This window comes from Pinus tabuliformis, chromosome 5_1 (genome assembly GCF_031772625.1).
Source record: "Pinus tabuliformis cultivar Carrire ecotype Pingquan chromosome 5_1, CPIR1, whole genome shotgun sequence".
NCBI lineage: Eukaryota > Viridiplantae > Streptophyta > Pinopsida > Pinales > Pinaceae > Pinus > Pinus tabuliformis.
In genome coordinates, this window is record NC_142305.1 from 811180045 (window position 1) to 811207462 (window position 27418).

At 40.6% G+C, this 27418-nt stretch overlaps 1 protein-coding gene across 1 annotated transcript in view; it reads right to left on the reverse strand.

Annotated features, from left to right (window-relative positions):
* Nucleotides 1–27418, reverse strand: part of LOC149167400 (ATP-dependent Clp protease ATP-binding subunit CLPT1, chloroplastic-like) — a 231037-nt gene that overhangs the window by 96755 nt on the left and 106864 nt on the right. The window lies entirely within an intron of this gene.

Consider the following 27418-nt stretch of genomic DNA (forward strand, 5'->3'; position numbering starts at 1 on the left):
GTACTATCGAGGCTGAGTATATTGTTGCCAGCATGGCGAGTTGTGAGGTTATATGATTAAGGAAGCTCTTTGGAGAGTTGTTTGAGCAACTATTGGATATGACAGTTATATATTGCGACAACAAGAGTGGGATCTGATTGGCAAAGAATCTCGTAGTCCATGACAAGTCCAAGCATATTGAGATCAGGTATCACTATATTCGAGACATGGTGCAAAGAGGAGTCTGAGACTTCATCACATTTCGACAAACGAGCAGATAGCAGATATTCTCACCAAGGCTTTGCCAAAAGGGAAGTTCTTGGTCTTCAGAGAGCAACAATGTGACCCTCCTAGGTAAGGGTCCTAGTTGATCGACACTTAGTTATGCTCTTCCCCCTTGTTTGAGCTCTTAAGGTGAGGAATTGAGCCATTAGAGCTCCTGGGATTGAGGGATCTCTAAACAATAGGATGTGCAATCCTTGTCACTTATGGCAAGTTGGGCTATCTTGCCTATTGTCATTGTAGGGTGTATGTGATCCTTGTCATTCATTACAAGTTGGGCTATCCAGAGTATACCCCAGTTGGCATCGTACCCACAAGTTCGGCTTGTTGGGATTGTCCTCCCCATTTAGCCAATTGGTGTGAAGACTTGGGTGTTTGTGATCCTTACCACTGGTAAGTTGGGGTATCCTCCCCAAGTGAAAGCATGCGGGTGTTCTACCACTTGATTCTTAAGGGTCAAGGCGGGAAGATCAACAGGCAATAGGATGTGTGATCCTTGTCTCTTATGACAAGTTGGGTTATAATGCCTATTGTCATTGGATATAGGCTGGTAGCTTGAGCTCCCCTATGATGATTCTTCTTCTTTAGGTTCGAGAATGTTCAGCAGATGAGTAGAGATTAGTAGAGATGAGATATGACTTGGTCCAATGATGAAGATAACGAGATTTTTGAGATGAGATTCATGATGCAGTCGGAAATTTCTCCCTAGCTGAGAGGGAGTGTTAATTTGACAACTCAGGGACAAATTCCCTCCTTTGGACAACCTTCCTCATCCAGAGAAGACCCTCTTGGCCCTTGGAAGAAAATAATTTGGTCAACAAAAAATATTATTTTTAATGAAAAACCCACAAGTACACAAAAGGTCAACCTAAAGTCAAAATTGGGTCTCCAAAATCACATATAAATACACATGAAGGTCACCTCATTTAAACATCACATCAACACATCTCTTCTTTTCTCTCCTCTCTTGATTGGTTCATACAAGTCTGTAATTAAGGAGTCTGAGCTCACGCGTGTGAAGGGAAGGAGGTTGATTTGATTTTCTGTGTTGACTTTTTGTTTGGCCACTTGTTGACCAACTTTGACTTGGCATTTTGACTTGGTTTGACTTGCGAAATTCCAATTTTTGGAGGCCAAATTTCTTGGTGAAGGAACCAAAATTATCTGGGCAGGTTAACTTGGGTTGACTGGCAGTCTGTTTACTAAAGTTTGACCATAGTGTTTGACCGCAACTTTCTCTCTCCTTTGACCGAGCTCTTTTGGCACTGTTTTGACTTAACTTTGACTAGCAAGGAAGGCCAAATATTTTGATTGTTGAACGAGTTGACTTGGAGTTGATTTGATTGTTGGACGTTGACTTATTAGGGCATCTTTGACTACTGTTGACTTTGACCAAAAATTCCAAACTTTGACTTTGGTATTAGATTTGACTTTTGGACTCATCTCTCATTGGTTTTTGGTTAGGTGAATTGGATAGTCAAAGTTGTTGACCTTTGACTCATTTTAATGAAGTGGAACATTGTATCTCTCAGCTGAACATTTGATGACAATCTAATAGAAGAAGAATTTGGAAAGGGTTTTTCCCTGGTCTTTGACCAAATCTTGTCTCTCTTGTCATTGCTCTTGGTTGTCTTCTATTGTTCATTGGATTTACTGTTCTATCTACAATTGCTCATTATCATTGGAAGAATAAATTTGTTTGAAAGTGATTGCTAATTGAAGAAAGAATTGAGCTAAGTAATTGTGCTAGCATAGAATAGTGGAAAATTAACACGCAATTCATGGCTAGAGGATTCTCCCAAAAAGTGGGAAAAGACTATGATGAGACCTTTGCTTCATTTGTCAAGTACACCTCTATTAGATCCATCAGTTCTTTTGTTGCTTTATTGGGATGGAAATTGCACTAGATGGATGTGAAGACTACTTTCCTCAATGGTGTGAATGAGGAAGAAGTGCACATAGAGCAACCTCAAGGCTTTGAGGCATATGGAAAGGAATCTCATGTTTGCAGGTTGAAGAAGGCCTTGTATGGATTGAAGCAAGTTCCAAGAGCTTGGTAGGATCACATTCATAGTTATCTGACAAGAATGGGATTTACCGAGAGCGATGTCGATCCAAACCTTTATGTTAAGGTTATCAATAATGCACCTATGATTTTATAACATGACTTGTTTTTGACATGTGTTGAGCCTCTTATCATTCAATGGAAGAAGCAGTGGGCTTATAAGTTCGATATGAAGAATCTTGGGTTGATGCATTATTACTTGGGAGTAGAAGTATGGCAGAATCCTGGCAAAGTCTTCCTTAGTCAAGGAAAGTATGTGTTAGAAATCCTTTAGAGATTTGGTATGATGGATTGCAAATCCATGGCGCCTCCCATGTTGACTAACTTGAAGAATCTAAGAGGCTCTGACTCCAGATTGGTAGATCCATCCATGTAACAACGATTGATTAGTTTGTTGATGTATTTGGTTAACACCATGTTGGACATATCAATATGCTTTGTTGTAAACACAATGATCCAGTTCCAAGTTGAACCAAGACATGAGCATTGGATTACAGCGAAGCACATTTTGAGATATTTGTGTGGTACAGTGAATTATTGCTTGAGATTTGTTGCAAACAAGGATGTATAGCTACAAGAATATACAGATGTTGATTGGGCAGGAAGTGTTGAAGATAGGAAGAGTACCTCGAAAGTATGCTTCAAATTGGGATCCGCTATGATATCGTGGATGAGCAAGAAGCAGGGTTCGATTGCACTCAACATTGTTGAAGCAGAGTACACCGTAGCTAATGAGGCTTGTACCGAAGCAATATAGCTTTGGAATTTGTTTGCAGGATTGTTCGGCCAAGAGTTGGAATCGTCGGTGATACACTGCGATAATCAAAGTTGTGTGAAGCTTTCAGAGAATCCTGTGTTCCATGACAAGTCGAAGCATATTGAGATCAAGTACCACTACATCTGTGACATGGTACAAAGGAGAGCAATAAGGCTCAAGTACATCTCCACCGATGAGCAAACAGCTGATGTTTTGACAAAGTCATTGCTGGGAGACAAGTTCGTGTACTTCAAAGACAAGTTGGGGCTCGTGGAGATTACCCCTCTTATTAAGAGGGAGTGCTAATATGCCTACAGCACGGATGGACATTCTCCTGAAAGGGAGAATGGGTCCAAGAGACCCACAGTGCTCAACAGGCTGGGTTGAGTGAGTGTCTCTTGGAAGACCCTGGTCACACACCCATAAGGGTGGAGTGAGACCCTGGACCCTAATCACACACCCAGAAGGGTGGAGTGAGGCCTTGGACCCTAATCACGCAGCAAGAATGGTGGGGTGAGGTCCCTCGACATCCGGCCCTGATCAGACACGGGAAAGGTGGAGTAAGGTCCTGGACCCTGATCACACACAGGAAAGGTGGAGTAAGGTCTTGGACCCTGATCACACACAAGAAAGGTGGAGTAAGGTCTTGGACCCTAGTTACACACCAGGTAAGGTGGAGTGAGGTCCTTTCAACATCTAGACTCGATAACCAACTAGGAAAGGGTTGAGCGAGAACTTGGCCGAGAGTGCTCACCAAGAAGGGTGAGTGAGTGCTTGCTAGTTAAGGGTCTCAGCATTTTGGACTAAGAAGAGGCCATGGGATTTGAGAACTGGTCGCTTTGGAGGAGTGAGTCCTGATATGCTGATGACATTGCCATGGGTTTTGTACCACCTCGGATATGGCCACTAGCAGATGCTGATGATAAATGATTATGCTAGTGATGATGGATAACCTTATTCTTTATAGAAATTTGTCAATTTGAGAACACCTTTGACAGTGATTATGAATACCTCCCTAGTTAAGAGGAAGTGTTGAATTTGTAACTACAATTGGTCTTCATAATGTATATTTGGTCACTTGATGTATTTGTATTTATCATTGTAAAGCATATTACAAATACTTGAGTCAAAGGAAAAATTATTTTGAGTCAAAGTTCCAATGAGAGTTTTTTAAGATGAAAATTTGAATTTTTGAAATGTAATTTTTGCTCCAAAAGTGACATGTTGGCTTCCCTCCAAGTCAAGTCGACCCTGGCTCCAAAAGACACCCATTCGACCTAGACAGATCACTATATAAAGGCAGCACCTACTCCTCCACTTGGGCATTCAGTCTATCACACACAAGACAGTTTATGGGCAAGCAAGCGAAGGACAAGGACGAATAGGACAAATAGAAAGACAAATTCTCTTTCTCTTCTCTCACTTACAACTCGCACGTGTGGATTAGCTATTCTCTCCGCGGTTCACATTTTTTTGGGGCACCTATTACAGAGGGCCAAAATTTATGGGTAACTACAGCAACTATTGTAGGGCCGAAATTTCTGGGGCAAGTGGTAATTGTAGGAGGGACGAAAATCTAGGTCAAACAAACAGATCGAATTGTTGGATTAGATTAAGCGACTTGACTTGGAGGAAGATGTGAAAATTCCAAATTTGGAATCCTATTACAACAACTAGTATTATTTCTTCTAACTGATAAATTAATTATTTAGTTTATTGCTACGGCAACATCGAAATAAACACTCTGCAACCTTCACAAATAAAACTGCGGAAACAAAATAGCATTGGAACTGAGAAATGCTAGCATACACAAATAAAAATTAACACCGTTATTATTGGACAAATGTCCCCGAAAAATCCAATGGGGAAAGCCAGTGCAGCAGATGAGGATTTTGTTTTTTTGAGCAGCAGTGAAATCTGAGTATAATCTATGGATTCCCAACTGGAAATCCAATCAGCAAGTGTCTGACAGAAACAATTAGAGAGAAATGAATTCTCTCACACCACAAGCAATCCTGACACTGGCTTCTACAGAAAATTGGTCATCCAAACCCCAACATAAGCCCTTCTGCGCTGCCTTCGAGCTGTCTCTCACACGTGTGTCTCGATTATGCCTCTAAGCAAGACGTCTAGCCTGCCTCTGTTGCTGGAAGTGACTCTCCAGCCCTCTAGAAACTGAATCAACCTCCTCCTCAGCTAAATCGAACTTCTTTGCGCCAGCTTCTATGCAGTCTCTGTGTTGCTTTTGCGTGGATCCCTTTTGTCACTTGTTGTTGCCTCTCCAAATCTGGAAAATTCCTCTGGACTCACTGTCCCTGCCCCTCACTCACTACTTCGATCTCTGGCTCTCCAGTAGTTGATTGTTGCTACTCTAGAAATCGATCTGCCAAGGAAATCGAATTTCTGGTGTTCTCAAGTGTATTCTCCAAGTGCCCATCGACTTCCTCTTATAATCCACTGTTGAAGCACCAACGGCCAAGATTAAAACTTAATCGATGGCTAGGATCATCTTGGAATCGATTCGTGTGAGTTTCTAGATGATTCTCACCTTGACTTAATTAATATTGATTAATTAACCAATTTTCCTAAGTTTAGACTTAGGAAACATTAAAAAATTGGTTAATAATCTAATTAAGTCACTTCTAGCTAGAATTTCCAGAAAAGATTTTTGGGTCTTGGAGATCTCATGTATTCTAGCCTCTCCACCAAATTTCATGGCTAGAACACATCCGATGCTACAAAAACTAACGCTCCCTCTTAGCGAGGAATGTATTCTAGTGTTGCACATCTTGCCATAACACTCTATCTCTGTATCATCTCCTATCACGCTGTTGATGTTTGGTTGTTGCTGCCCACCAACTACTGCGCAACTCTGATGTTGCATCTATGTTACTATTGACACTCCCGTACTGTTATCAACACTGCAACTGCCTCTCATCTGTTGTTGTTGCAACTGCAACATCTACAACTGAAAAGCATCCAAAATATAGAATCAAATGTCTTCAGTATGATGCATCCGTCCCCTGAGTCCTGACTGCTACTAGCATTTGCACTGTCACTGAAGATTCTGCGTTGCTACCAATTCTGCACTGAGCCAACTAATTTGTTGTTAACACTGCACTACGCTCGTCAACGTCTGACTGCTACTAGTCTGCAACTGTCTCATAAAATATACAATGACACTAATGACTCTTTATTAATCCTAGGAGTCCACAATGCTGACTTTGACTAATAAAATGATGACCCAAGCATGAAACCCATGCTTTAATAAGCCATTGTAACAATAATAAAAGTTCTTTTGACAAATACATTTTATGAAGACCGAACCTAGTTATATTTTTCAACACTCCCTCTTAACTAAGGAGGTATTCATACGGAAGAGTTTAGGCACCGCAATGCCATGGACTAGATTCCTGACCAGGGAAATCTATCCAAGGTCTCTCAACAATGTAGGCACTGCAATGCCACGAACTAGATTCCTGACCAGGGCAATCTATCCAAGTGGGACTAAGATGGACTAAAGCTTTCAGCCTCTCTAGGTACTGTTGACCTCTACCGGTCAACTACCCATGCAGTACACCCCCTTTTTCTTTGCAAGAAAGGGGCAGCACCTGATCAGCGTGTTCGTGCCATCCAGCAGTCATCAGCAGCTTGATCAATCTAATTGTAAACCCAGTCTGCATGTATTAATTGTAAATAATCTTAGCAGATATGAGTCGTGTATGTGAATTGCCTAGGTGGACCTAACTTTCTAGTGGTAATCTACGTCCCGGAAGGTTTTTCGTCTCACCGATCCATGGATCGGCAGAGTTTTCCTTCAAACCTAACCCCAAAGCCGGGATGGATTTTGTCATTGGAATTGTAGGAGAATCCTAGTGTGTTGATCTGCTAGATTATAGTTGTGTCGCAGAACTGGGTGATTTGTGAGGGTCTATGTTAAAGGGGTTTTCTCCCTTAAGATGTAAATTGTAAAAGTCATGATGTAATGTGTCCTGAGGGTCGAAAAATGTTTTAAATCCCCTCATGAGTCCTAAGTCCTAGGTCCTAGGTGATGTTTCCGAAGGCTTAGTTCGATGATCCATTTTAAAATGAATTAAAAAATTAAAAAATGAATAAAAATAATAAAATAAATAAAAATTAAAAAATGAAATAAATAAAAAATAATAAAAAAATTAAAAAAAATAAAGCAAAAACCCTAACTAATAAAATAATAATATTTTAAGTGAATAAATCGACGGATGAGATCAAGAGATGTCTTGATCCTCATCAACGGTCGAGATCATTTCTACATGGATCACTCGAACTAGCCGTTGGGATCATTTCCTTTAAATAGGGTGCTAGGGGTCATTTTCACATCATGGGATCTGTGAGTCTGATACTGAAGAAGCTCTCTTGTAAATCTGTTTCTGGTTAATAAAAGAAGACTTTTGGGTCCATATCTTGCTGGTGTTACTCTCTTGAAATGCTGTGAGATTGTTTAATTTTCTGCATATGTTATTTTCAGCCATTAATAATAGCTTTTTGTAGAGTATTGTGAGCACAGGTATCTTGTTCACTTGCTAGGGTTTGGGTGTTGTTAGGGTTTCTGAAGTAATGGCAGGTATCTCCATTACTTCCTGAGATCTAGCAGCATTTTTGCCCTCTTTATTGACGGTTGTTTTGAGCTGTGCAGAAAACATTTTCTGAAGGAATTTTGTGGGCGTTCGGGGAAGTTCTCGGCTGAACCAGCCAACTCCCGCAAGCATATTTTGTTGAGCCCAGTTGGATTTGATCCTGGGTCTATCATTCGGTTTATTTTTCTAAGTTGCATGAGAGATTTTCTGAAGTTCTTCACAATGAAAACCTTAAATTTTTATTCCTTTAAAATATTTCTGTGCTTATTTCTGAATCTGGCTGTGAAGAGGCCAAAAATCTGTAAATTAAATTAGCTGATCTAGGGTTTCATATTTTTGCTTTATGCAGCTTTCATTAGGGTTTTGTCTTTTTTGCAATTGCAGGATCGCCATCAAGGTTGACACGCCGACACATTGTGCATAACCAGCAGATTTCAACGTGATGCATTCTTTGGTTGCTGGGTCTTGAGGTTCTCCGCCAACGAAAGGAACGATTATTTTTTACGCTGGCCTTTCTCTTCATTACGCAGACGTTGGATATCAGACGCAAATGATTTCAAGCCACCGACAGTGCCAGAGGAAACGTGCTTTCAAAATTTCGTTCTACGTGTTTGAGACTTCCGTCCGCCGTTAGAATTCTGGGGTTCGATACAGCGTGGCTCTGTCTTCAGATTTAAATAAGTCACCGTCGTTTGAAACCATTCCGCGCAGATTATGCTTTGATCTTATGCATACACAGTATAGCGACAAATGAGAGTTTGCTGAGAGCGCCTGCGTGGTCACGTTTCTCGAACAGTGGCAAATGCGTCGTTTTGGTCAGCTTATGATTGACGGCTAGTAAATTTATTCACGCATCTGCAAAGATAGATTCAGAGCTGCTGTCTGCGTAGTATCAAGTGAGCTTCAATCGTCTTCAGGTGACAGGCATCAGAAAATATTTTTGCATAGAAACGCAGAGATCTATTGAGCACTGAATGCAAGCGTTGCAGAAAACCCAAGATCCAAATGGAATTCGCGTTTTAATTTGCCAGATAAACCACAGAAAATTGTGAAACGCTGCTCTCTCTGCCGTCAAGCCGGCTCTCTGTCACGCAAATGTTATTGCTGGAGATACATTACAGTTTGCTGCATAAATTTTTAAAGCCTGTGGATGATGTCGAGGATCTCTCTGCGCGGAATGCGATTCTCAGTTGATGGCTAAGTTTCTCTGGAAAATCCGAGGCCAGTCAAAGTCTTTTAGCAGAAATTCTTCAGGGCAGCAAACAGCAAGATCGTGGCCATACAATCACCACACGTTTCAAAACTGACTGAACCTGTGAAACGTCTGCGTGCGTGGTGAGGAATCGAAGCTGTAAAGAGGAGATATCAGCTGGTAAATAAAGCCGTGACCCCCGCCGTCGTAAACCCTTTGAAATTTCCATTTTGTTCGCCATCATTTGCAGAGAATCGAATCTGGCCGCCGACTGGTAATGTTTGCAAAATCGATTCACTGTTTATATGCGTGTGCATCCATCCTTTGCTGAGCCAGGGTTTCGAAACCATATCCCATCGCAATTTGCCTGGCCGTTTCATTTTAAGGTGAGCCGTCAATTGCACAGAATTTCTTTTTTCTGTCCCGCATAGGGTTTTCACGTCAATGCTTTCACGTATCAGGTAAATCGCCTTTTTTTTGATATGGATATATAATAAGTTTTGCGTGGTTACATTTTAGCTTAGGGTTTGATTATAGTTTGCGTAGGCTAGCATTAGTATTTCGTTGATTGGTTTCAATTAGATTTTAATTTGTTTTTTTTTATTTGTTTATAAAAAAAAAAAAAAGGAAAGAAAAGGCCAGCGTAGATTTTTTTTCAATTTATTATTTTAGTTTAGCATAGAATTCGATTTTGTTTGCTTTAGACTTAGGATTTAGTTTTATTTAGATTTTAAATTTTTGAGTTTTGATTTCATGTGAATTTAGTTTTGTTTATAATTTCGTTTTGATTTTATTCCTTTTAAAATATATATGAAAATACAAAAGAAATGTGTTAGGGTTTCGTTAGATGTTATTTAAATTTTTGATTTAATATTTATTATTTTAGTTTAGGATTTCATTTTGTTTAGATTTTAAATATTTTCAATTTTATAAAAAACAAAAAAAAAATGTTTATGTTTTAGTCATAGATTTTAATTAGTTTTTTTTAGATTTAGGTTTTTGTATAGTTAATGTTTTAGATTTTAGTTAGAATAGATTTTAAGTTTTTTTTATTTTCGTTTTTATAAAAAAAAAAAAAAAAAAAAAAAAAAATTTGAAAAAATATAAAAATTTTGTGGAAAATTGTTTTTGCCAGATTCAGTTGTTTTCATGTTATATCTTTCACACTGAGATCTAAAATTTTCAAGTCGAGATACGAATATGATATCTGGTTAATGGTTTATGACTAGTGGTGGTTTAAAGCATTCATCTTTTTAAATTTTCAGTTGTTGGATATCGTTTTGGTCATTCTAAGAGCATTGTGATTTAGCTGATGACAAATGATTGTTGTTCACGGTTTATGTTTCTATAATCATCTAACAAGTAATCGTTTTAATAACAATCTCTTAAGGCACTGGTCTGCTAAATTAATCAAATCCATCTAGTGCTTTTCATATCGTGTCTCGTGTCTCCCAACCAACTGGTCGACAGTTGGTCTCATCATCTCTCAGGGACTACCCCCCTTAGCCGCGGGAGACAGGCTTAAACGGAGGGATCGGGGATCAGAGTGACAGCCCCCCGTCTGAGCATTGTCGTGTCAATCTGCGCGACAACAGGTACCATCAAGCTTACTTGCTAACCATCATCCCAGGGATCTAGGTGTGTATCTGAGGTCAGAGCTCCATGACCAACGCCACCCTCCCTACTTCGAGAACTAGATATCAACACATCGTGTCGGCCAGATGCCCTCCTAGGCCTCACCAAATCTCTTCCAAACTTTTATCATTATCAACAAAATCAGCAATATCAACTAAACCAAGCATGCTTCTAAGATATTCAAACTTCTTATTAGGAAGAGACTTTGTTAGTATATCAACTACCTGACCATCTGTTGGGACATACTGTAGCTTCACGATCCCATCCTGCACCAAGTTCCTAATATAGTGGAACTTATTGTTGATATGCTTCGTCCTAGCATGAAACACGGGATCTCCAGACATCTTGATACAACTTTGATGATCACAATTAATCACAATAGGATCTAGAGGTTTCTCGAACAAATCTGTCAGAAGCTTCCTCAACCATATAGAACCCTTTCCTACTTCACATGTAGCCACGTACTCTGCTTCAGCACTAATCAAAGGAATAGGATCTTGCTTTATACTCATCCACGAGATCGCGGTAGATCCCAAACTAAAGCATCCTCCGGTAATGCTTCTTCCATTGGTCTCATTGCCACCCCAATCAGAATCTGTGAAGCCAATCAACTTGACATCCTTGCTATTGTACTCTAGGCAGTGATGTATCGTACCACGAAGATATCTCAATATATGCTTGGCAGCTATCCAATGATCATGACAAGGCTCCAACTGAAACTGACTAAGGATATTCACAGCAAAGCATATATCGGTCTAGTATTTAGCAGATACATCAAAGAACCTACCAACTGGAGATAGGAGGTAGGATCCACGAGACTTGAGTCGGAGCTCCTCAACTTCTTGAGATTGGTGATCATAGGAGTAGTCATGGGCTTGGAATCCATCATCCCAAATTTCTGCAACAACTTGATGATGTACTTTCCTTGCCCCAAATATATCTCCCCAGGATTTTGCCATACTTCCAAACCTAGGTAATAATGCATTAGTCCTAGATCCTTCATCTCAAATTCGGCTGCCAGCATCTTCTTACATTCTTGTATTCTTCTCTCCACACTTGTGATGAATAGATCATCCACATACAATAGAATAATGACTGGCTCATTATTCACAACCTTGATGTAGAGATTAGGATCAGCGGAACTCTTCATGAACCCAATTCTCAGAAGGTATGCATCCATTCTTACATACCATGCCCTAAGAGCTTGCTTCAAACCATACAAGGCCTTCTTGAGTCTACAGACATGAGTGTCCCTACCATTTTCCTCAAAGCCTTTGGGTTGCTCAATGTATACTTCCTCATCGATGGTCCCATTCAGAAATGTTGTCTTCACGTCCATTTGATGGATGTTCGTAGCAGCCAACAAAACCAAAGATCTAATGGTAGTATACCTTGTAGTGGGTGCAAAGGTTTCTTCATAATCTATGCCTTCCTTTTGAGAGAAACCCCTTGCAACAAATCTGGCCTTGTATTTATCTATGCTTCCATCAACAGCGTGTTTGATCTTGTAGATCCATTTTGAGGTGACAATCGATTTGTCACCAGGTCTAGGAATGATTTCCCAAACCCCATTCTTCATGATGGATTGATATTCTTCATGCATAGCTTTCTTCCATACTTCTTGATGAGCAGCTTCTTCAAATGTAGATGGTTCTACTTCAATTAGTCTTGTCATATATGCAGCATATCCAGAATATCTCTTCGGCCTTTTGCTTTCCCTGAAGGTTCCTTTCGCAACTCCATGCCCTTCAACATCTTCAAGAGTGGCTTTTAACCAATTTGGCCTCTTCCTTGTGCTTGGTATGACCACAGCTTGAATAGGCTCACTTGGTCCTTCTTCTTCCTCTTGAATTGTAGAAGGGTTGTCGGATTGTACTTCTTCTTCAAATATGGGGAGATCTTCATCATCAAAATCAATAGGAATATCCTTCAATATTTTGTAGGCTTGATTCTCATCAAATATAGTGTCTTTGCTTACTTCAATGTGTCTCCCTTCCTTGATGTAGATTCTATATGCCTTTGAGGAGAGACTATAGGCAACAAAGATCCCTTTGATGCTTGTAGAATCCAACTTCTTTCGTTTTTCCTTTCGAACATGGATATATGCAGAACTTCCAAAGATTCGGAGATGGTCCACACTTGGCTTCTTTCCTTTGAATGCTTCCTCGGGTGTCATATTATCAAGAATCCTGAGGACTTCTATTTTGAATATATACAGTTGTCATTGTTGCTTCTCCCCATAGAAACTTTGGCAAATCTTGATCAAGTAGCATTGTTCGTACACCTTCTTCAATTGTCCTATTATTTCTTTTGACCACTCCATTTTTTTCGAGATAGTAGGGAACAATAAGCTCCCTCTTAATTTCTACTTCTTTACAATATGCAATTAATTCTTTAGATGTGTATTCCCCACCATTATCGAATCTCAAAGTTTTTTTCTTTCGGTTAGGGTTTCCACTTCGCATCTAAACTCCTTCAATTTCTCTAATACTTCATCCTTTTTCTTGAGATTCATAGGGTTGTGGGGGAGCCCCCCCCCCCAACCCTACCCCTCACGATCCTGCTCCCAATTCATGCTCCAGGCAGGAGCACGCTCCCTGGTTTTTTGGGAGTGTTTAGTCTTTTTTGAAAAAAAAATTGCAATAATATTCCAAATGAAAAAATGTTTTCAAAGAAACAAATAAGTTTTGAGTGGGGCGGCCTAATGATCAAGCCTATGGCCCTAGTATTGATATGTGATTCATGGTAATGTTAAATTCTTAAAGTAAAAATGACATTCTCCTTAATCTTCATTTTCATCCTTTTACTTAAATTTTTAACATTACCATGAAATGACTCAGGATGTTTGAGAGTGGTTCCAACCTCATTGGATTTCATATGGAGAAAGTAGAATTTTAGATTTCATTCAAAATCTAGCAGACTTATTAGTTTTTTAGGATTTCAGGATTGGGGGGATTGCAATGTTTCCATTGGATTTTGTCAAGCATTAGGGTATGGAACTCGTATTTAATCAAGGGCACCAATCCCTCTATGTACCTTGATGTTAGTGACATTGGTTGTTGAACTCCTCTATCATGACCCTCCTAAAAATGTATGCATCACTCAAACAAAATCTTGACTTGACATGCTATGCTTTTTCTATCTTATGTAAATTCTTAGAGGGTGATATTAATGACAAAGATCCATATACAGATCCAGAGGTAATGACAAAGATACCTCTGGATATTAAAGCTTAGAGGGTGATATTAATGACAAAGATCCTGATTTTCCAACAAGAATAAAAAATTAGACATTTCTCATGGCAGCAAGAGGCCCAAGCATTAGCAATAGATAATAGATTTACTTGTATTTTCTGGTAGTTTTTATAGCGATTGACTCTTTCATATTTATTATGATATTTTTTGTAAACAATATATGATAATTTAAGTTTGAAGTTTGAAGATGGCAATTATAACTCATTAGTAATGAACTATGAATATGATGCTTCGTGAAAGTTGAAAGTTGTTTCATTTCATTTCATTTTATAACATTTCATTTCATATTAGATATTATTTGTTGTAATGGTTACACTTAGCTTACAAGTACAACTTTGGTGATCAATGATGATAAATGTTATATATTGAATTTTGAAAGCTTGAAACTTTAAGATTGATGAATTATGAGACTCAATATGTTGTATGTTACTATGTTACTAACTTGTGGACGTGGTTGATGAAGATTATAACTTCTAGATGATTGTTGTTATATGGTTCAATCTATGTTTTTTTATGTTTTTTATATCTAATTTATCATTCTACATGCTTTTGTTGACATATATGCATCAATATATATATATATATATATATATATATATATATATATATAAAAACGCTCCCGGAATCGCTCCCAAACCAAGAGCTTCTGAAAATGTCGCTCACGCTCCCAAGTAACCTTGCTTGAGAAGATGGAGCCATGTCTTTCTAGAGTGATCATCAATAAATGTTACATAGTAGAGATGACCTCCAAGTGATTTGTCAGACATGGGCCCACACACATCAGAGTGTATGAGGTCTAATATTTCTTTAGAACTTGTTTCACTATTTGAAAATGGTTTTCTTGTATGTTTTCCCAAAGAGCATCCCTTGCAAACTCCTTCACGATCTTCTTTGATATTGGGGATGCCATGAACTAGATGTTTAGGAGTGGGAATGACATTGTAGTGAAGATGACCATATCTTCTATGTCATAACTCAATACGTGAGACTTCCATATGAACTAGGGCTTGAGGAGGTCATGTAATCACTCTATACAAACTTCCTTCACGAACGCCAATAACCCTAGCTTTATCAATACTTGAATCCTTTCCCCAAACCAAGACCTTTCCATCAACAAAAGCAACTTTATCTTCTTTATTTTCTAAGCAAGAAATTGAAAGAAAATTCTTTTTCAAACTTGGAACATATAGTATATTGTTGAGATGTAGTTTTGCTCCATTTTCCAGCTTCAAAGATGTTGATCCCAGGCCTCTAACAGCATAGCTTTTGTTGTCTCCCAATTCCATTGCATGGGAAGATGGTTCCTTTGATAGAGTTTGTAGTTGCTTACTCTTACCTGTCATATGCCTTGATGCTCCACTGTCAATGATCCATGCATTATCATCATTGAGGGATCTTGTAAGTGCAACTAAGAACCCTTGACTTTTGACATTGTTGAATAAGTAGTAGACAATCTTCTTGATCCATCTTCTTATAGAAGTGAATCCATTCTTATCATAGAGGGAGTAATCATTTCCTTTAAGCCAACGGAGTGATCTTCAATCTTCTTCGACCTTAGCGCTAATACCATGTTGAGAAATCAATGCTAGTAGGATTAGAGTTAGATTTACGTTTCTTGATAATTACTTGTGAATTATGTTGGCTTCTTTTACTTATTTGTTATATTATCTTTCATCAAGCAATTACCAAATTACGTGTGCATGAAGATCACAAAACAAAAGACACAAGATGTATGCACTATGCTAAGGGAAAACCCCTATCTAGGGGAAAACCCAGTCAAAATCTCTTCCTTCAATAGTTTTCCTTGAGACTCTTCAACCTAGACAAAGACCTCCTCCAAACCAAGCCAGCCTCTCCTTCTTTGATCCAACCTTCAACCTAGCAGTAGCAACACTTCGACCCTAGCAACTTCGACTTTGTAGCTACCGGCATTAGCAGCAACTTCGACGTTGACTAGGAGACTTCGATCTCCTAAACTAGCCCACACGAGAGAGAGAGACACACACACCAAAATTTCGATTTTCTTCTTCCCTTCCTCCTTGACCAAATTCACACTCCTTTTAGCCCCTTCCTTCAACTTCGCCTTCTTCCCAGCTTCCAATATTGAACTATGCTTGAGAGAGTGAGATGCTCAAATGAAGTCGAATTGCCTTGTATATATATCCTTCCAATGAGGTCGAATTGCCTTCCTTGAGGCCGACTTGATCTTCTTGAGGTCGACTTGGTGTGGAGGTTACATAATTCATTTTTGACTTAAAAATAATTCTTTTTACATCATTTGAAAGCCCAAGAAGGGTCTCATAAAATATACAATGACTCTAATGACTCTTTATTAATCCTAGGAGTCCACAATGGGGACTTTGACTAATAAAATGATGACCCAAGCATGAAAACCATGCTTTAATAAGTCATTGTAACAATAATAAAAATTCTTTTGACAAATACATTTTATGAAGACCGAACCTAGTTACATTTTTCAACGCTTCTGAGCAGCGAAATACTCTCCTTCGCTTCTGAGCTTCTGGCTGATCACTTATGCTTTGATACCATGTGAAAATTCCAAAACTGGAATCCCATTGCAGCAACTAGTATTATTTCTTCTAACTGATAAATTAATTATTCAGTTTATCACTACGGAACATCGAAATAAACACACTACAACCATCACAAATAAAACTGCGGAAATAAAATAGAGTTGGAACTGAGAAATGCTAGCACACACACATAAAAATTAACAACGTTATTTTTGGACAAATGTCCCTAGAAAAACCCAATGCGGGAAAACCAGTGCAGCAGATGAGGGTTTTATTTTATTAAGCAGCAATGAAATCTTAGTACAATCTATGGATGCCCTACTGGCAATCCAATCAGCAAGTATCTGACAAAAACAATTAGAGAGAAAAAAATTCTCTCGCCCCACAAGCAATCCCGGCACTAGCTTCTACAGAAAACCAGTCATCCAAACCCAACATGAGCCCTTCTGCGTTGCTTATGTGTTGTCTCTCACACGCGTGGCGCGATTCTTCCTCTAAGCAAGCCGTATAGCCTGCCTCTGCAGCTGGAAGTGACTCTTCGGCCCTCTAGAAGACTTTCTGGGCCTCTAGAAACTAAATCGACCTCCTCCTCAGCTAAATCAAACTTCTTTGCGCCAGCTTCTATGCAGTCTCTGTGTTGCTTTTGCGTGGATCCCTTTTGTCACTTGTTGTTGCCTCTCCAAATCTGGAAAATTCCTCCGGACTCACTGTCCCTGCCCCTCACTCACTACTTCGATCTCAGGCTCTCCAGTAGTTGATTGTTGCTACTCTGGAAATCGATCTGCCAAGGAAATCGAATTTCTGGTGTTCTCAAGTGTATTCTCCAAGTGCCCATCGAATTCCTCTTATAATCCACTGTTGGAGCACCAACGGCCAAGATTAAAACTTAATCGATGGCTAGGATCATCTTGGAATCGATTCGTGTGAGTTTCTAGATGATTCTCACCTTGACTTAATTAATATTGATTAATTAACCAATTTTCCTAAGTTTAGACTTAGGAAACATTAAAAAATTGGTTAATAATCTAATTAAGTCACTTCTAGGTGGAATTTCCAGAAACGATTTTTGGGTCTTGGAGATATCATGTATTCTAGCCTCTCCACCAAATTTCATGGCTAGAACACATCTGATGCTATAAAAACTAACAAAAGAGACCAGGTTTCACCATAGGTCTAGGTGTGTCTCTCATTAAGTGTATCTTTCTAGTTTTGAGCCACCTGTCACGCCCCTACACTAGCGGTACTCTTCCAACCGCACTATAGCGAGGTGCAGCACTACCAACCGTTTTCTTTTCACCAATACTTACGATTATAGACTACGCCTAACATTCCATACTTAGTTTATTTTACATTACTAAGTATTATCTTTGTCCTTTATACAATGAAAGCCCATAACATTCACATAAATAGCATTATACAATAGAAATGCACAACAGTATAAAGGGAGGGGCAACTCCCTGCAATATGAGTCTATCCGAATCAATATATATAATCTTCTTTTATAAGTACAAGTTAAATCTTGGGAAACCCCAGATTTACACTTAGCGAAATTTCCAACTTCGGCAAACTCAGTTGCCCAGCTCGTCGGCGCCTCCACACGATCACCGCACAACTCACCAACCCTTCGTTCGCCTCATCGCACGATCATGTTGTTTGCCCAACTTGGGCGTGCCTCGTCGTAACCAAGTCGCCACACACGAGCGCCTCCGCACGAGTCACACCTCCGTTCACAACTCCAACACTTCACCGTTTCCACCATTTCGTCGTGCACGGCGCGCCCTACCCAAGTCGCCCGTCCGCACGATTCTTCGTTTCAGCGTGCACGGCGCACCCTCACCCGGTCGCCCGTCCGCACGTCCACCCGAACTCATTCACCCGAACAACTTCACCCGAGTCGCCACACGACTTCACCCGGTTCGCCCGAACGACCTCACCCAGGTTGCCACACGACTTCACCCGGCTCGCCCGAACAACTTCACCCAGGTCGCCCAATGACCTCACCTGGCTCGCCTGAACAACCTCACCCGGTTCGCCCGAACGACCTCGCTCGAGTTTCCTGCCCGACGACCTCGCCCGAGTTCTACCTGAACGACCTCGCCCGAGTTTTGCCTGAACAACCTCGCCCGAGTCCTGCCTGAACGACCTTGCCCGAGTTCTGCCCGACGACCTCGCCCGAGTTTTCTGCACGAGTTTTTCACCCGAGTTTTCTACACGATTTTTTTGCCCGAGTTTCTCACCCGACTTTTCTGCACGAGTTTTTCACCCGAGTTCTGCCCGTCGTGCGGACTCATCCACGCACTGCAGAACTCCTTTGATCGAACTCGTGATGATTGAATGATGGTCGTTTGCCTCCAAACGCCCTCCAATATATACAGGCGGGTGGCGGGTTATGGCACCTAGCCGACCCACGCCCAACACCCAAGCCGAAGCGTTCAACATGTTGCCTTCGCCCGAGTGGAGGATCAGCGCGCCCAACTCGTGGGACCACCCTCACAACTCGCCCAACATCGTATAAACTCGCCCTTGGCTCGTTCAATTCGCATTTCGCACGAGCTCCTCGCCCATCCTTCGCACGGTAAAGGTGACCCGGACCGCAGGTCCTTACATCCTCCCCCACTTGAAGTCATTGTCGTCCTTGACAATATCTCATCCCAACAACCATTTGTCACCAAGATATCCATACCAAGGCATATACCCCATCGCTATGTCATACATCGGAAAATCATTTCAATCCATGATCACCAACCACCCTGTCACAATCTCCACATGCTGCTCCCCATCGTGGAAGGCTAGCCCCTCCATCTCAAGCTACATGCTTCCTGCAACATCTCGTGTCGACCTCATCATGTGTCGTCCTTGTGTGAACTGCTACCATGATACTCCAACATAATGCTAACACATCTCTGTACACTACGCGTCCCCATGTTTGAACTAGTCGGGTGATCAATCCAACTGTCACGCTCAAACCATGAGAGTGAACATCTTCATGCCACCATCAATCATTTCTCAGAACATCCCGTCACATCATCAACTCAATCAAGAATCCATCTCCATACAAGTGTAAGCCATGCTCAAGTCCATGAAGTATTCTTCATCTCATCTGCAACGCTGTCCATGATGTTTGGTACTAATGTGCTGCATGAAATCAGCCACATCTACCCCAACATCATCATCCATCTGCAAAACATCCATCTCCTCAAGGTGAAGAGATCCTCTCATCAAAATCTGACTCTCGATGTGCCACATCCAGGTCCATGAAGCAACCTCCATCATATCTGTATGTGCCATCCCTCAAGTCAAGTATACACCTGTCTCATCTATCCATGTGCTGCCCACGATCATAGATCAATCAGCTCCCATGTGTCAAAAGTGGTTAAGTCTCGGCTCAACCCATGCCCAAGTGTTGCCACCAGGGCACCATCATCGTTGTAACTCCATCTCCCAAATTCACAACCTCATGCCATCATGAGCTCCATGTGTCATCTCCAACCAACATCCCAGCAAGCATACAAGTCTCAGCCCAAAGGTCTCTGCAAGATGCCTCAGCTCTCCATGTAGTAGGAATTCTCCATAGTCTGCTCACAACTCCATCCAAGTCCATGGCCTTGTTGTACATAAGTGCACAACCTCTCCATCGGCTCATAAATAAGTCATCTCCATGTCACACCAGCAAATCCACCTGCACAACATCCCTGCCTTGGCACTCCTCATTGGATGCCCATAAGTGACACCTCTATAAGTGCTCCTGCATCATGTCCCTGCATAAGATTGCCATGCTCCATGTCTCCAGCATGATGTCCATGACTAAGTTGCCCATGTAGTCCAACCAAGTAGACCCATCACAACAATCGGTCATCCTCATCCAAGTCTGCAATCTTCGGTCTAGTGAACTCGGTCACCCAACCATATCATCATCATGTGTCCCTTCCATCATAGCTCCCCCACTGAAGATTCCACCAAGACTATCTCTTGGTCTCGGCCATGAGAAGTCCACCCAAGCAACTCAAGTGTGTACCCGATCCAATATGTCCATGAGTCATGCCGGGCACTTAGCCAATTCTCCATATGGCTAAAGCATGACCCATTCTTCCGCAATGATGATCATGTTCCTCCCTTGTCACGTATCTTTGTACCTTCTATCATAAGGTCACAAACAACCCCAACAAGTACTGCAACAGTCAACAATCCTTGCTTCTCCATACAAGGTCTCATCGTAGACATCCATGGTAAGATCCTCCCTAGCCTTGGCAAATTGATTTTGCCCTTCCCTGCATACGGTTCATCTACCAAATGCTCAAGTTGAACACAAGTATCAATAGTACTTACATCATCATCATGAGGTTCCTCCATGTGAGTATCCTCATCCATCCATGTCTGCAAACTACACGATCCTGGTCCAACTTGATCAACCTCAAGTTCATCCTCCATCGTTGTCACATCTGCAACATCCTTAGCGATCAAGGCTTCTTCCTTATCATCGCATTCTGCAACTTTCTCCTTATGAGTCAAAGCTATGGAATGCTTCTTCTCAAGAGTTAGCCATTTCCACTTCTCTCGAATCAAGTTCTGCCTTATCTCCAATTCCTTGAGTTCTGCATCAAACAAGTCCACTTCCTTTGCAAGTCGATAGGCTTCGTCCCTATTCCTGTCAGAAATCCCTTCCTTGACCAAAGCACGAAGAGCATCCTTTCTTTTGAACAAGCCTTTGCCCCATTCTGTAAATCTTTGTTCAACCTTACTTGATTCTTCAAGTAGACTTCCTTCAAATTCCTCGAAGGTTGCAAAACCCATTTCCTGTGAGATAGACATCCTTCTTGACTCTTCACCATTCACCAGGTTCTCCCTGCAAAACTGAACCAGCTCTTGATTCCACCTGAATCAGCTTCCTTCACTTGCATTACACCTGAATCAGCTATAGATTTAACACAAAGAAAACCAATGGGACAACCTCTAATTAACTCCTCCACCTCATTCTTTGAACCAAAAGGAGGTATTGGTCTTCACTAGGTTGGTTGAGGTACTAATTGTTAATTATCCCTTAGCCTTTTCAAAGGTATTCTAGTTTAAAGAGTGGGGGTTTGAGAAGAGGTGACAGTAGACCCTTAACATGTCTATTTCCATCTTAGCAAGTTGCACAGGCCTTTGCAACACCGCTAATCTGAGAAATAACACTTCTATTACCGCTTTCAAAATCCTTGAAAATCCCAAAAACTTTGTTTTATTAAAGTTTCTCTCGCAAAACCTTATCCCTGATTGCTTAACTTTAGTAATCTCACTAGGGATACCCTCCTTGGGCCAGAGGAGAGCAAGGCTAAAGTGAAGAGTGTTGAAGAATCTAGGGCAAAATAGTGTAGTGTGATTCTTCGTTACTTGATAACAATTTGTGGAGTCTTTTTACTTTTGTTGTTCGCTTATGATTGTTCTTCTTCTTATTAGTGCATATGTGTGTACTTCATCAAACTGCTACCAAAACAAAATAACAAGAACACAAAGTTTGGCTCTCTACCAGGGACAAAACCTCTCCACTCTTGAGAGGAAAACCCTTTGTAAGTTTTCTCTTATTGAAGCTTCTTATTTGAACAATTGCCAAACCCTAGACCCCTGACTAGGATATCCTCTTAGCATAAGTCAAATCCTTCCTCTTTCTGCACTACAACTTCCAGCACATGGACCTCTTTTTTCTGGCACTTTGCTCCTCAGCACTTCATCCTTCTTCTGTTGCTTGTCTAAGTTAGGAAACCCTAGAACATTAGGGCTTCTTTACTTCGTTATAGAGGGAGTCTTCTTCGCTTTCCTTTGGATACCTTGTAGACCAAGATACACATCGAATGTTGTTGCCTTCTTCTGTTGTCAAATCAGCAAAGGTTTATGTGTTGTACGTGTGGACAAAAACCCTAAAACAGTCTCCTTTTCCTCGTTGTCCTTTCCTTCTTCTTCGCTTGTGAGGGCTTCTCCTTTGCTTGTAGAGGGAGGCCTTGTAGACCTTGTTAGGACCCAAAACGTTGAGATATGATGACCTTTACTTTTCTGCTGCTATGGCCGCAGGCATACCTTCCTTAACCTCGCACATGTGGTTGTAGTTGTTCTGGAAATGACCTCCTTACCTTCGTTGTTCTGCCTTCTTATCTCGTTGCCCTTGTAACCCTTTTCCTTGGCTTTTCTTCGTCCTTCTTCGTCCTCTTTCTTGCTTGCGGATTTCAGAGTGAAGTGATATCAAATGAGGAGTGGACAGCCTCTATAAATAGAGGTTTGTCCCTCCTCTTTAGGCCTACTTGACAGTTACCCTATAATTCATCTTTTATTCATTATTTTGCTGCTAGGAGACTTCGTTGATGCTAGGAGAGGATTTGACTTTGCTTGGAGGTGTTCCCATGACCTTGTACATTGACATACATGATGTAACATGCCCTCAAAGGGTCTTATCATAATTATATTTTGACTTTGACGTTCTAGAAGCACTTTAAAATGTGCCTGGTCTATTTTCAATGAGCAAGAAACTCATTGACAAATACTATAAAAATAATTTCTCTTTTCTTGAATAAATACAAATATCAAAATTACATTTATGAAGACCGAACCTAGATTGTTGAGGTGATAGTGATGACCATCCTAATGGTTTCCCCTTGAGTTGTACTATGTGGATTAGGAATTCTATCATTAAGTACAATTTGGAAGGTAATAGATTGCATTGAACCTATGAAACCGGATTCGTCCCCCAGGCCTGTCGTGTCCTAAATCGGGCGAATCGAACACAATTTGGTCGGATTTGTGTCCTTCTGAATGTGTCTGATATGATCGAGTCCAAATCGCATCCCAATCGGACACGACGTGTCCCGATTTTTGGATTTGAATCCAGATTTTAGCAACCCGCACGGCGTTACAAAGGTAGTTTTTGCCATTCTATTTTCACATTGACTTGTTTAGTTTGTTGTGGGTGTTTTGGGAGCAAAAAAAAAAGGGGGTGGGAGCATTTTCAAGGAGATTCAAGCAACAAGTAAGTGCATTTTCTCTCTATTTTTTTGCATTTTTATTACAGCAATTTGCATGTGCATTTATTTTACAAATTTGTGCATTTTTTGTTTATTTTTTTACAGCATTCATGGCTCAATCAAGGGCAGCAAGGAAGGGGAAGAATGTCCCCATTGGAAATGCCCCTCCTCTCCCAATTTCATCAGGGTCTGCTGCAAATGTTCCCTCTATTGCAAGTGGGGCTGCAATAGCAGCTTCAAATGTTGAGGGAAGACTTTCGCAATATAACAAATATCCCTTGTGGAAATATGTCACAAGAGAGCAAGGGCCAAGCAGCAAGGTGAAGGGGGGAGGCAATGTGTTGCAACACTACTTTCACGACCACATATTTTCATGTGAAAGGTCATTTGTTGGCTTTACCATGTTGTGGAATTGCAGCTTGTACAAAGATGCCTTTACCAAAGAGGAAAGAAATGGAAAGAGAGTTCAACATTGGTATGGCAAATGTGGCTGCAAAATCTAAAAAAAACAAGAATGATGACCCCCTTCCATTATTGAGGAAAAGCAGCGACAAATTTCCATTTGAGAGTTCTAGTGGGGGACAAGCAGCAAAAAGAAAGGTAATTTCACTTGGTCCAATGGAAAAAAAATTTCAAAAATAGAAACGATAAGAGCTTGATCTCACCATTGCCTTTTTTCTATCAAAACTTCATATCCTTTAATGTTGCACGCTCACCTCTATTTATTGAGATGTGTCGAGCTCTAACTCAAGGGGTTCCATCAAGGTATGTGCCTCCTGGGTCAGAGAAGCTTAGAACCACATTGTTGATGAAGGCAAAAAAAGAGGTGGAAAAAATGCTTGAGCCTATTAAAGCATCATGGCCAACATTTGGGGTTAGCATTGTTTCTCATGGATGGACAGATCCAACACGGCACCCACTCATCAACTTCATGGTGTCTTCCTTGAATGGTCCAGTTTTCTTGAAAGCAGTGGATGCACTTGGACAATACAAGGATGCACAATATATGGGTGAGTTGTTTATTAAAGTTATTGAAGATGTAGGTGTTGATTCTTGTGTGCAAATCATTACAGATAATGCACCTGTTTGCAAGGCTGCTAGCATGATTGTGGAAGCTAAATATCCACAAGTGTTTTGGACACCTTGCATTGTCCATTCATTGAACTTAGCACTGAAATCTATTGCTTCTAATGTGCTTTGGAATGGTGTAGCATTATTGAGGATGCACGGCATATCCGTAACTTTGTACAAAATCATACAAATGCCCTCACTATCTACAAGGAGTACACCAATCTTTCATTGTTGAAGATTGTGGATACACGGTTTGCCTCTTCATTCATCATGTTGAAGAGGTTGAGGGAGGTCAAGACCACTCTTGGGGCCATGGTTATTTCAGAGTTTTGGTCCTTTTGGAGAAAGACATATCAAGTAGCCTCTAAAAGAGTGAAGGACGCAGTGTTAGATGATGCTTGGTGGGAAAGGGTAGACCTACTTATTCAAATCATGGACCCTATCATTTCTTTGCTCCGATTTGCAGATACAGACCAACCCATCCTAGGAGAGGTTTTTGAGGGATGGGATTACATGAATGAGTCTATGAGGAGCATTATTTTATAGAGTGAGTGCCCCGAGTATGAGACATCATTAGAGGCCTTCTTCACCACCATATAGGATATTCTTGTTAGCGGATGGGACGTGCCCCAAGTATGAGAGATCATCAGAGGCATTCTTCACCACCATACATGATATTTTTGTCAGCAGATGTGACAAGAATTGCACACCTTTACATTGTTTGGCTCACTCATTGAACCCAAAATACTACAACCATGAGTAGCTGAATGGTGGACCTTCCCGCAAATTCCCTCCTCACATGGATGGTGAAATCTCACAGGGGAGGAAAGATGCATTCAGGCAGATTTTTCAGGATAGAGCATCCCTTGATGAGGTGGACGATGCCTTTGCAGAGTTTTCCACTGGCACTGGTCGATTTGCAGGATATGATATGATTAGAGACAGGGGGGCTAAGAAGCCCTATTCTTAGTGGGCAAATCATGGGGCAACAAGCCCTCCTCTACAACAATTAGCCATGAGGCTCCTCTCTCAGGTGATTTCATCCTCTTGTTGCGAGAGAAATTGGAGCACATATGTGAATTTGTATAATGTCAAAAAGAGCAAGCTTGAGCAGTCGAAGGCAGAGACAATGGTGTATGTGCACACCAACCTTTGCCTTATTTACAGGCAGAGGGATGAGTGGTTGAAGGGAAAGAAAAATATGTGGGATGTCTTTCCTAATGATATGGGTCTGGACAACAGTGTTGAGTTGGCATTGGTCAACTTGGATCTCAATGATCCAGTGCTAGAGCCTGTCACATTTGATGATGGTGATATTGTAGAGGAGTCATCCTCCACACAAATAGATGCAAAGATGACTTTGAATACAAGGGAGGAGGATGCAACAGAGGAGAACAGTGGTGACCATGATGATGAGTATAGTGATCGTAATTTTGATGATGACTATGAGGATTGATGACTCATGAGTCATGAGCTACCTACTGCCTTGAGGGTTGTATACTTGTAGTTGTTTTGTATTTGCTATTTCTATTTGCCATTGGCATTGCACTACCTATGTAACACATTTTGATTTTGATGACTTAATGAGAAAACTAAAGTATCTTTATCTTACTATCTTGTCTTTCTCCTATTGGATCATTGATGAATTGAATATGTATTATGACTTATCATTTATGTCTCAATTGTATTTGTATGCACAATGTTACTTTGTAAAACTTACATCTAGATGACGATCTATGTTTGAAATCAATGAATTTGTATCGTGAATGAGAATTTGTGTAAGAAATATCTAATTTTTAATATATATATATATATATATATAAAATAATATATAACGTATCCGAACGTGTCCTGTTCCAGGGGGTCAACGTGTCTGTATCTGACACTCGAATCCCCGTATTTGTCGAATCTTGTATCCCCGTGTCAGGTGACTTAGCATTGAACATGTATTACAAGAGATATCTAGGTCAAAAAAGTAATATGGATATGATAAAGAAGGGAAATCCACACATCATAAAACAATCTATGTGATGGAAGATAAAGAAGACAAAAAAACAAACCAAAAATCAAGTGAAGCATTCAAGGCAAGTTGTCAAATACTCAAGCCTCCAGGGTGGGTAGCTCACTTGGCAAAGCATGTAAATGTATTATGTAAAATATTATGAGGTCTTTGGTTCAATCCCCTCGAGTAACCCATGTCCATGTTAGGGGCAGGCATAGTGCACTTAGTGGTTATAGTGGTAGTGAACAAAGCCGACACCATATTACGCGAATATGAGACTGCCCAAGTTGTTGATTCCACTAGTCACACAGAAAAAAGGTTGTTAAATACTCAAGCTCAGAAGCAAAAATGTGATGCAAAGCAAAGGCTAAAATACACAAAACCCAATTAACTTTTCAAACTGCCGAGTGGGTAAAAGTTATGAAACATGCAACAAGGTGATTGGGCTTGTATTAAGTTATTAACACAGAGGCCCAGGTTCAAAACTACCAAAGTGGGTATGATGATGCCAAGTGCAAGTCTTGGGTGAGTTTTATGGTATATATATAATATTTATTCTTCATAAGATAGCAGCTTAGCCAAAGGGACAGCTTTAAGTTTCTATAAGCAGTATTTCCCCCAAAAAAATGCATTAACAAACTTGCTCCAGGCATTAAGACCTGAGGTTACTATGACACTGCTTCTAGCAAAATCCCTGATGGCATGTGGTCATGATTCCCCTTTAGCGTACCCAACTTCTCAAGAAACTTTTGTAAAGGACAAAAATTAATCCTGGATGTAAATTCATATTAGGCTATCTTTGCTCTATTCTCATCTTTAGAACAGTTGCAAACAAGACAACGTTTTTCTTTCAAGGAAAACCTCACAGGCAATAACAAGGGATGCTTGTCCACATTCATTGATAGCATCCCTAGTAAACCCATCTACACAGACTAGCGTGCCTCGCCTAGAGGAAACTAAACCAGGCATCTGCCAGCACAGAACTAGTCAAATGTCCCTTGAGCTCAGACAAGACAATGTTTTGCAAGTAAAGTGTAATCCTTTG